The sequence below is a fragment of the Canis lupus genome, chromosome 24, assembly GCF_003254725.2.
Source record: "Canis lupus dingo isolate Sandy chromosome 24, ASM325472v2, whole genome shotgun sequence".
NCBI lineage: Eukaryota > Metazoa > Chordata > Mammalia > Carnivora > Canidae > Canis > Canis lupus.
The window spans coordinates 39057662-39070000 of NC_064266.1; the positions used below are offsets into that span (position 1 = coordinate 39057662).

General features: G+C 40.5%; 1 protein-coding gene across 1 annotated transcript in view; it reads left to right on the forward strand.

Annotated features, from left to right (window-relative positions):
- Nucleotides 1–12339, forward strand: part of TSHZ2 (teashirt zinc finger homeobox 2) — a 261545-nt gene that overhangs the window by 76197 nt on the left and 173009 nt on the right. The window lies entirely within an intron of this gene.

Sequence of the window (12339 nt, forward strand, 5' to 3'; positions counted from 1 at the left end):
GATGCCGCAAACATGGTATATTCGTAATTCTGTGTTGTTCCTCTTAAAGAAGAGCTGTTATTTTTTAAGATTTATTTATTTAGTTTAGAGAGTGAGAGAGACAGCATGGGAACTCGAGTGGGGGGAGGGGCAGAGGGAGAGAAGCTCGAGCAGACTCCCCACTGAGCATGGAGCCCCAGACTGGCTCCATTCTAGCTCATGACCTCAGCAGAAACCAAGAGCGATGGTTAAACCCATCGCTTAACCAACGGAGCCACCAGGTGCCCCAAGGAGGGGGCAGAAACCTCAGCAGAAACCAAGAGCGATGGTTAAACCCATCGCTTAACCAACGGAGCCACCAGGTGCCCCAAGGAGAGCTTTTGAAAAGCAGAGGGGAGGGGGACCAGGGGATGGGGTAACTGGGTGATGGTCATTAAGGAGGGTGCCTTATGTAATGAGCACTGGGTATTATATAAGACCGATGAATCACTGACCTCTACCTCTGAAACTAATAATACACTATATGTTACTCAATTAAATTTAAATTTAAAACAATAAGGAGTTTAAAAGCTCCAGGCTTCACCAAACCACCAAGCCAGACAGGCACCACGGCAAAGTGGAACGTTCATACTTACCTAGAGGAAGAAGTTTTGCTGAGCGCCAGACATTTGCTAGATGAGGATTCCAGGGCCCATTGTGGCCAGTTCCCTCAAGCAAAGCCAGACATTCAGATTTTTCATGTCAAACCTAATTTCCAAATGTTGATAACTAACCAAACAAAGCTAATCGGAAGGCCATATTTGATCTGTGGGCCCAGTTTTCAGCCCTTGTTACTTATGATGGAGAAGATAAATGAACAGGTGAGCCATCTATCCACCCCATTGTCTTCCAGAGTTTTTACAATGAAATTATCAAACTAGGTTTTTAAATTTTTAAAAATCATTCAGCTAGCATTCATTGAATGCTAATGTACATTTTACGTAAGTGTGAATTTCCCCTGAGTTTCACTCTTAATTAGTGGTGTCCAAAGTAGCCCAGTCTAGATTTAAGAGTTAGAACACAGGGCTCAAGGTGAAACTCCATCACATTGTCACTGTGCCAGGACACCAGAGACAATCCACTGAAATTTGCAATAATTCAAAGTGTTCCAGGTCCTTATTAAAAGAAAAGAAAGCAAAAAAAAAAAAAAAGGAAAGAAAAGAAAAGAAAGCTTCAAAGTATGGTGTGGGGTTTTCTATTTTGGGGCACGTTATTGTAGTCCAGATGTTAGAGTTTCCTTTGCATGAACTTTGGATGATTTAAAGTCCTTGGAGGCATTACAACTGTCCCTCTTTTTCCTCCTCCATACCTTGAATGTTTGCATCCATTTTCTCCACTGCTCCAATGCTTTTTCTCTAGATATTTGCATGGCTGGATTCTTCTCATCATTGAAATCTCAACTTAGAAAACCTTTCCAGAACATTTTAGCTAAATTAACCAACCCCCAGCTCTCTACCCAAGGTAGAGATTTGACCCTGCAGGTCAAATCTAGCCTCCTGCTTGTTTTATAAATAAAGTTTTACTGGCCCACAGGCATACTCATTTGTTTACACATTGTCTATGGCTGCTTTTCTGTTACACCTGGAGGCTTGAATAGTTGTAACAGAGACTGGCCTGGAAATCCCAAAATCTGGCCCTTTATAGAAAATGTTTGCCAACCCCTGAGACTTTCCCATGGCCCTGCCTTATCTCCTTCATATTATGATTAGTATCTGAAATTACTTATTTTCATGTTGCTTGTTTGTTTTTGACTTGTACTATTAGAATATAACTTTCCTAAGGGTTATTTTTTCCTGTACCTGGAACATAGTAAGTACACAATATATCTTGGTTGAGTAAATTTAATAAATTCTATCCCTTTAGCCTTTCTATTAATGCAGGGAAGGTTCGCTGAGCTTTGATTCACAGGTGCTTTACAGTACAACTAAGGGGAAACATGTAAATTTTTTTTGTTTTTGGTTGAGTAAACTGGACAAACCAAATGTACCAAGAGAGATGAGGCCTAAGTATTATATTCTATAGTGTCATCCCTTGAACTTAATGAGAAAAAGCCAAGATATGAAACCAATAGAAATCATCATGGCGTCATGATTGTATGTGCATTTCATCCTATGCCAGTGCCACTAACAAGAACTAACTCTTCTTTGCCAAGTAAAGAAAGGCTATGCACTCAACTTATTTTTAAGTTACCAAACATTGTGGATTAACTTTCTTTAACCAAAAGGCTGAGTTTCCTTTTCTAGAATCTCCAACTTATATAAAGATGTCTTTATTTTTTTCTGCTTAATTATGTCACCTTGTCCCATTCTACCTATGCAATTCCCAGCATGTGCCCAGCCATTGGTTACCATCCTATGTCCTTGTCACTTCATGCATCTTACTTGTTGGAAATAAATGTCCACACTCCATTTAATCCCAAGTCTACCTTGACATACTTAAGAAAGAACAAGTTTTGTCCATTCCTCTTTCTCATGGGCCTGAGCTTCACTGCTTAGGATCTCTTGCATGCGAGGATTTATTTAATGGCTCCTTGTCTCTATTAGCTTTTTCTATCCTCCTCCTTGAAAGCAGGACCACTTCATACCCATCTTTATATTTCTTTCCGTTACCCAATTTGTGTTTGACCTGAACTGAGTCTTGAGTAAGTACCAGGTCCTTGGCATTGTGCTGGCAGTTATGTCAGGCAAAAATTAAACTTAAAAATTCCCAAGGGTTTAGAATCTTGCTTTGGAAGGCCCCACACCATATAGAAATAAGACTGTTAAGATGCACTCACTTGCCGTGTCAAGTATGATTTTTTTTTTAAAGAACACAATAGCAATTCATTTGCTTTTGTAATTATTATTGATTATAATTTTAAGTTTTATTTTCCTGTGTTTAAACCAATGCATGTTTGGTTAGATCTCCAAGGATTTGAAAGCCCTTGAATTTCTCAGAGGCCCTTGAGAAACTGGCACACTCAATGTACTCTGCCTCAAATTCCCAATGTATAAAACAGTTCTGGATCCTCTCAGATACAATGATCAACACAACAGATGTGGTTCTTGTCCAGAGGGACTCTAGTGTCCAGCAGGTGTGTGAGACAGGTAAATAAGTGTGAGTGTGGAAAGGGCATCAGAAGAGACTTCCCTGGAGGAGGTAATGTCTTAGATAAGCATTGAAGGATGTGGCCTTACAGCCAATTTCCCCACAGCTAGCCTTGATAAACCTACGTAACACACAAACTAATTTACCTGAAGTCATGACAGGCTGTATAATTTGTGAGTTCCCTTCCAGAATTTCAGGAAGGCAACAGCAGAGCATTAAGCCAACTGGGGGGGGGGGGGGGTCCTTCTGAGCATGGGGCCCCATATGATGGCATAGGTCACATGCTAGAAGCTGTCTGTGATGGTTGACCCAAAAAAGGGCCTGGTGTCATTCAAAAGACCGTAGGAGAAAGAAACACATTTACCACAGTGCCTAGCACATTGTAGGTGCTCAACAATGGCTTATTGAATGAAGATGAGTTTCTTTAGTTTATTTTTCTTTCACGGAAATAGGCCTGACCAGGTGATAAAAGTCTAAAGCAAGCATTTACTTTGGCAGTTTCCCTTTCTAGAAGCTCTGTACAGATGCAGAGATTCCTATCTGGCCTGGAGAAACATGACCAGTAAGGCTGCCTTTTGTCTTTGAGATGACTTGGGTGTTATTACATTTAACCAGTTTATTTGGAAAAAATACATATATATGACCTTTTGGAAGTGATCTTTCTCCACGTCATATCCTGACAGTTGATGAGGATAAACTGACACTAAACCAAAGTGATTTTTATTAAGGCTCATTGAGTGCATTTTCAGAAGCTGCCACACAATGAAATGTATACATTTTCCCCCTGTCTATAAATCTGACTAGTCTCGAAGTGCCAAGTCAGGTAAAGTGAGTCCACGGGTAGCTCTTAAATGCATTAAACCCCTGGAAATATTAGATCCTTCTACAACAGATGAGGTTTGGTGGTGCAGCTCATTAGCATTTGAACAAATTTGTGAGACTTTTAAGGCATGTTGTTGGATTGAGCTAAGTAGACTAATGCAGTGAATTCCAGACCCTAATGGCTCCATTTATCAAGGGAGCAGGTTTTAACATAATGCATAAACCTTTCTCACATGGCCATTTTACTATGCATTTAATTCTATTGCAACATGGTGCTTCAGGCAGAGGAAATGAAGAATTTAAACAAGGTTAGCATTCCGAGAAAAGACGGGGAAAAAATCAATACCTCCCTCCTTCCCCCAAATAAAAGATGATTTACAAAAATGGAAATCTATATTGATGACAGGGTCTTACGGATGACAAAATGTGCCCGTGATGTTTTGTGACTGGGACATGAGCTGTCACTTCCACTGAATGGACATCCAGGTTCAGGGAGAATGTTATAAAAATGTTGTAGTGGGATTAATTAAAGGTTATTAATTGATGAAACGCCCTCCTGTAGCTTTGAGATTTCTTTTGAGGCCAGCGAAGACTTCTGTAGCTTGTCTCGATCCCCAGTTTCACATTCTTGTTGACTTCAGAATGTTGGCTCTCTTCCTGCTTACGCACACATAAGAAGACTCGAAGTAACTGTCTTTCCTCCCACTCAGGAAGATTTGCCAAAGCTCAACACTGAAACTGCATCCTTTTGGAATCCTTAGCCATTCAAGACTTTTGTTTTGACTATTAGCCATTTAACGGTGCCCTAACTTCATGATGTCTGCAGAGGTAGCATTACAACTTTGTCTACTGGGGAGATAACCAAGGGCTTGTGGCGTGTAGCATTTTGGCCATCTGCTGAGGTAGGATTTTGCATGGTGCAGGGTGACATTTAGATGTAGCCTGTAATTTTACTAGTGAGCTGCCCAGAACTACAACGTGAATTTCCCGTTTCTCCATTGAACAACATGCTCTCCGCCGGCCAGTGTTGTGATAAAGCAATGCACTCGAAACAGGTGACCAACTTTATAAATGACTTTTGGTTCTATATTTATACAGCTATTAAGAACCTAAAGAAGTCACTTAAATTTTTCATCTATACCTCACTGCATTTTATGAGGGGAAAATATATGCTTTGGTGGCTTCATAAATTTAGGGGGTTTTGAAGGCTGCGGAATCTATCTCTAACAAGTGTCAAGGGTCTATGGTATATAACTTTTCTTTTTCGGGAGATGTTACCCAGCTACTTAGATTGGAAATGCTTTGCCACTAATATGTAAAACAGCCCCACATTGCGCGTTCTCTCCAAACTATCATCCAAAGTTATTTCTTTAAAGAGTTGAGTCCTCCCAATTTCCCTGTTTCCTTCCTAAAAATGGCTTTCTATATGGTGCTTGGCAGGACGTGGGTATTAGCAGCGAGAGTTATGCTAAGTCAAATAGCTGAAAGTAGACTGAATTTCCAACACTCAAAAAATGTAAAGTTGGAACTTAATCCTGGAGCTTGGCAATCAGTCTTCCACCTTTGAGAAACCCAAAATTATACTCTATGCAGTAAAAAACAGATTAGCTAAATCATATCCTAAAGAGAGGGATAGAAGTGCTTAAGGGTGATATTTCATAAACTGAGTAAGAAATATTGAAATATCTTTCATATACACGAGAGTATCCTTTATAAGTAATAAAACTCCCATGGAAACACCCCAAACACATCAATAGAAATTTTTTTCCATGTCTGAGCAGAACTCAGGATTCAGAATGAGCTCTCTTCCTCCAAGGACAGTCCTGGTTCTCTTGGAGAGGTTGGGTATTGTTTGTTGGACAAGGTCTTCCCATGTCTCCACCTGTGGTGCTTCTATTCTTATCTGTCTCCTCAACTCAACTGTATGTCCTTTACTGGCCCACACAGGCCTTTCCTTTCTTCATTCAAAGCACAAAATTAATACTGTAGACATGTGAAAAATGTTTGCGAGTGAGTTACTAAGTAAACTGTCATGAATGAGTTAATAAGTAAGTGACTAACTGCAATCATGAACCTGTTTTGGAGCTTCAGACCTTTTGATGAAAACCAGAAGTGGAAAGTAAATCTTTACTTCTTTTCAAGCATGTGGAGGAAGTCTCACTCACGAGGGGGACAGCACACACATCAAAGAGTAGGAGCCCATAATATGGGCTCCAAATATATGCACTGAACCAGTCTCTACTTGAACTCCTGCCTGGTGGCTTTCCAAAGGATACCCAGAATCATTCTAGCAGAGGAATTAGAAGTCAGGGAAAAGATATGGAATTATGAATGCAGCATTATACATCTAGTCTGGACTTCCTTAATCTTCCAAATGGTGAGTCCAGGCAGCGGATCATGGGATACCTGGAAGAGCTGTTGAGGAGGTGAGCTTTGTTGGCTCTGTTGTTAATGTGTCACCATTCTTAGACCTTCTACTGACAAGCTGTGCTTATTTTTGCTATGCTCCTTTTGTGGATTCAGTGTAAAACATCATCTTGGAAGGCTCTAGAAGGACTCTAGGCTTCTCAGTAAGATGTTCTTCAAACGGCTTGATTCTCTGGATCTGGTTACAGAAAGACACTTTTTATGTTTGTTGTACAAGTTAAACTTAAATTCCATTTTGAAATCCACAAATATGCTTTACTTACTCACCCCAAACTTTAACAAGATAATTCCCTTGAAATGGAGGTTAACAGTCTTTAAGTTCAATGCCCAACTTTTTTTGAGGCCATTCTCCCAATTATAGGTCACATCATTTTTCTATCCCTTTTTAAATATGTTAGTATTTTTTAAAAAATATGTTACTTTGAGCTGAAATTAAAAAATATATATAAGCAGAAATCAGCAAAGCTTTTTTTTTTTTTTTTTAAACGTAGGCCGTATATTTTCTAAGAAATCTCTAAGGAGAGATGAGTTTTTAAACTGCGCCAGGAAGCAGCTGTGGTTCAAGGGAGAGAGCAGGAACGTGGACTCTTCTAAGCTGTTTTTAATTCTCAACTAAGCCACATTGTCAGTTAACCTCTCTGACTTCGTCAGCTCATCTGTAAAATGGAAATTAATAGTGTCTTCCCCACAGGGCCATCATCAGGATAAAATAAAGTAATTTACAGGAAATTGCTTGGCAAATCATAAAGTGCCATATAAGCTTAGGAGACAGTCACTAAAACTTGTAGTATGTAAGGTTCTTGAGCACAAAACAGTAAGCTGGAGAAAATCCTAGGATAACACAAATTCAGAAAGGAAAAAATAAAAGTGGATATATCCGTCCTATAGTTATTTTGTGACAATATTAGTTCAGATTATTGTGTATTTATAACACGTGGACATTGAAGCTAGCTGTTTACAACTCTATGCACTTGACAAAACATTTTAAATACTGTAAAATACTCTAGAATTCTGTTCTGCATGTATCTTACATATGCACATCACTATAGATAGTATACATTTTTAACAAATACCATTGCAAAGGGCCATACAGCTCTCCTGTGAACAAAGTGGGTTTGAATTGTACAGGTGCACTTACAGGTTTTTTCTATAAATACAGCACAGTACTGTAGATGTATTTTCTCTTCCTCATTATTTTCTTAATAACATTTTCTTTGCTCTAGCTTACTTTCCTGTAAGAATACAGTATATAATACATATAACATACAAAATATGTGTCAATCAACTATGTTATTGGTAAGGCTTCTGGTCAACAGCAGGCTATTAGTTGCTAAATTTTTGGTAGGTCGAAAATTATAGGCTGATTTAGACTGTACAGAGAGTCGGCGTTTCTAACTTCCACGTTCAAGGTTAAAACTCTATTCATAAAACTGAGTGTACATAATTTATGAACAATTTAAAGACTTTAAGGGTAGATGTTAAAACTATAAATGTAATATTGCTTCTCAAACTCCACCCTTGCAGAAGATAGGACTTCACGGTGTAGTTCCAATTACTGAAGTTGGGGTGCTGGATGTTGGTGTGTCATTTCAGGGCATACTTCTCATCTTAAACTCTTGCCAGCAATCATAGGTTAATGGAAATTGTGTGTGTACGAGTGTGTGTGGGGGATGGTGTACGTGTGTGCACGAGTTCCTGCGTGTGTGTATGCAAAAAATCAAAACTGATTTACCCAGGAACTCAACCTGAGCACAAAATCACAGGCATGAATATGCAAGGAAATTTGAATGTGTGTTTGTCAGCAACTGAATATTTGGCAAAGGGGAAAATTAACATAGATTGCACTTAGAGCTCAAGGAAGGGAGAATAAACACAAATTTACAGGTGAGTGTTAGCAAACAGCATATATATTCAATAGTAGTCTGAAATAGACCCATCTGAACTCAGTAGGAAATTGACATTCTGTTTGTGCTGCTGCGCATTACAACCGGAAGCCTCAAGTTATGCTTCTCAATAGGGATACAGCAAATTACTATATCCACATGGCAGGCACTTGGCTCTTAAGAGCTGGCAAGATTGAGGGTTATTTGAGGCATTTAAAATAAAAATTTCAGATAGGATTGAATCAATGTTACTTTTGGTCAATCAGCAAGATAGTCAACAGGTATTTATGACCCAGCCATTTATCTATTTATGTTTTCACTCTATGCTGGACTGATTTAGAATGGGGGAGACAACTCACATCTTAGAAGAGGGGACAGGGGAACCTCCAGCCCTGGGAAAGGCCAACTGGCAGTGAACACGGGCTTTGGAGTCAGGCACACGTGGCCCCGAGTTTTAACACCCCATATTCTCTGAAGTCGCTTTTATGTGAGGGTTAAGTTCTGACGTCAGGCTGTTAGGAAAGAGTCATAAAGGGTCAAAATTATCTTTGAAATTCCCCTAAATCTTCTACCCTTAAACCTTTTATTTTATTTTTCCTATTACTGGCTTTAAAAATGTTTGAGCCTCTCTGCCATTAGGAGATAAAAATTCATTATCGGTCAAGTCACACATACAAACACACCTCTGCGGAATTGTGTACAGCCTTCTCTCAACCTTTTTATGCCCTACTAAAGTTTGAGCACTGCTTTGATAGAGGGAGAATTAAAAAGACAGTCTGTATGCAGATGTCTGGACTTTTGAATCATCCTGCCTTTAAGATATGATCCAATCCCCAGTGTGAAGGGCGGATGGTGAGGCTTCTCGAGTGTTCCTGCTTGCCTGCAGGGTTTACTCTCTTTGGTTGTAATAATAAGCCTCTCCAACCTTAATACATGCTAATGGATTTATTTGATGTTTTGAGGATTAAATGAAATAGTGGATGGCATTTTCCTTGAGGGTTAAGCTCAAGGATCATTATGTAAGTTACATGTGCTGTATGACACGACCTCACTTATGTGATCTTTGTCAGTGCCCTGAACCACCACCACCACTCACCCCGCCATGCCTCAGTTGTCTTATCTGAAGTATGATGATAAGAATGAGACCTTCTTAAGGCAGCTGTTGACACAGAATGATAATACAGTTGCTTGCAGACAGGTAACAAGAAATCAAAAAGTTTTGGCTATGATTGTTATGATTTTGAGTTTTTGTTGTGGTGGTTGCTGTTATGACGATTATTTTATGCTCTGTGCCTTGGGACATGTTACTAAATCTTTCTGTGTTTGGTCATCTCATCTTTCAAAAGGGAGCATGATGTCTTTTCCTCCTACTTTGGAGAGCACAGACGGGACAAAAAAAAAAGATAAGGAGTTTGAAAAGCATTAACGACAGTTCAAGTAGAAAGAAAAAAAAAAAACAGGATAAAAAAGGTAGTATCCAAATCCCAAGGAATCTCAATTTCAGAGATATTGCAAACCAATGTATTCTTAAGAACAAGATGTGTGGCTGAATAGAAATACTGTCTGGGCCCTGGTGGCATCATAGATGGTTGAGCATGGCCCATTCCCACCCCAGAAAAGGAGCTTAAAGTATTAGCTTTCTGGAAGGAGCCATGGACGTCTTGTTGTTGCTTGCTTGGGCATGTATGTTATTCCCAACAAGCTGTCATAAGGAGGAGGCTTATGCAGTAGACATAAACATAGAGGTCTCAAGCCCAAGTGACAAGAAACTTTGTCTATTACTGAATTAAATTCTTATCATATTCACTTATGCCATCAGATGACATAAATTTAATCAGTCAAATCAAGGAATCTGAGTCAACGCAGCCCCCTGGGGTTGTGTCCCATCTCCAAGGGGCTTATAGATGTGCAAAAATTTGGAGATCATATGGGGTCTTCCATTATGACCTTGTGCCCACACTGACGTCTGCAGGGATGTGCAGTTTCCCTTCTGATCTCGGATTAAAGGCTAATCTGGAACCATGAGTACCTTTCTAGTGATGTCTCAGATCCCCTTGCTTCATTACAGCATGTAAGTATTTCTAATCTGCTCCTGCAACATGGTGTGTGGCCTGGGGGAAGTGGAGTTTCTCCACAAGGCATTGGGAAAAAAGAAAAAGACTCGTTTGCTCCTGAATCCCCAAACTCATATGAAAAATTCATTTGTATGCTGCTTCCCACTCCACTCCACCCCACCCCACCCGACCAGTGGCCAAGGATTCAGCCCAGCAAAAGCAGCTGGGAGGCAGAGCAATGCCTCTCATATACTCCAACCTCTATAAATATATGTCTATGATTTCTCCTCCCACCTCTCTTCCATGGCATACATTCCCCTCAGTGCCCAGGGATCCTTATCTTTCAGATAAAGGCAGGTGGGAAATAAAGGTGAAATGAACCTCTGACCTATCACATTTTGTTCTCCTGAAGCTATTTTTTTAAATGCAGGGATATTTGCTTTGGAAATCCCCCAACCAAGACTTGGGTTCCTTGATTCTGCTTCAGAGTCCATGAAACTTCCTCTGGGGCAAGGACTGCCTCTCCCAGAATGGAGCTGAGGGGGTGGCAAAAGAGGTCTCTCAAAAGGAGTAGGAAGCCCACTGCTCATATTTCAAAGACAGTATCCAGCAATAATGTATAAAAATATGACCCACCATCGAAAATTCCTGAAGGAGTGTGCCACTATTATTTTGCCGCAGTCTATACTCGTGGATAAGGATCTGTGAATTGCTTTGGTCCATTTATGACAATGTCAATTGCTTGCCCCTTGGGGATGTGGGGCTGATGAGTCCAGATTCGACTGTCTCTCGAATCGTGGACTATTCCCAATTGAACCAACTGATTGTTTTTTTCAATCCCATCCTATTCTGCTACCAGTCTTCGAGGAGGTGAGAAGTAGTTCTTTATGCTTTGTCATTCTTCAGCGGGCTTTTCATTATGTAAAAACCAATTATAATTCAGAGAAAAACAACTCAATGTGTGAAATGGTAAAATAATTCTAACATCACTCGAGGGCTCCAGTTGGGGTCTGCAGATTACATCTTTGTGTAGAATATAAATACACGTGCCCAAGTTTGAGGAGTGATGCTGAAAAGCGCACTCCTTCCAGCCCTCACATAGTCTTTCGTGCCAAGAGTACACATGGGGCAAACACCCACACCAGCTCCCCACTCCCTGACCCCCAGCGCTCTTGGGGGCTGCTTTCAGGGCCGTCTAGTGCACGCCCCGTGCCCTCTCTGACCCTTCCATTTCAGGCCCATTCATTTGCAGCTGAGTGGATCTTTTGAAAATGTGATACGTCATCCCCTCCTTTAAAACTCCTTCCTTGACTTAAAATTCTTCAGTGGCAGAAAGAAAGAAAGAAAGAAAGAAAGAAAGAAAGAAAGAAAGAAAGAAAGTCAGTCTTCAGTGGTTTCCTGGGGGTGCTAAGTTTCCTAGAGCTGCTGGAACAAAGTACCCCAAACCGGGGGGCTTCAGACAGCAGAAGTATACTGTCTCATGGTTCCAGAAGCTAGAAGTCCAAAATCCAGGTCTCAGCTGAGCCATGTTCTCTCTAAAGTCTCTCAGGGAAGATTGTTCCTTGTCTCTTCCAAGATTCCGATTGTGGCCGACAATCCTTGGCTCCTATTGTGAATGTGTCACTTCAAAGTCTCTGCCTCCTTCGTCACCTGGAATCCTCCCTCGTGTCAGTGCTGTCACATGGCATGGTCTCCCTTTGTGTCTATGTCCCAATTTCCTTCGTTTTATAAGGACACTAGTCCTGTTGGATTAGAGCCCACCCTAATAACCTCATCTTAACTTCATTACACCTGCAAAGACCCTAGTTCCAAATAAGGTCACAGTCATGGGTACCAGGGTTAGGACTTCAATATCTTTGATGGTGGGGGAGACACACAGTTCAACCCACATCATTGGGTTTCTTCTGATAAAATCCAGCATATTACCATCACCTACAAGCCCCTACAGAGCTGGACTCCTGCCTATCTTTTCAGTCCCAACTTCTGTCCTTGCCCCTTCATTTCTTTGTACCTTAGACTCATGAGCCTTCCATTGGTTTCTTGAATTG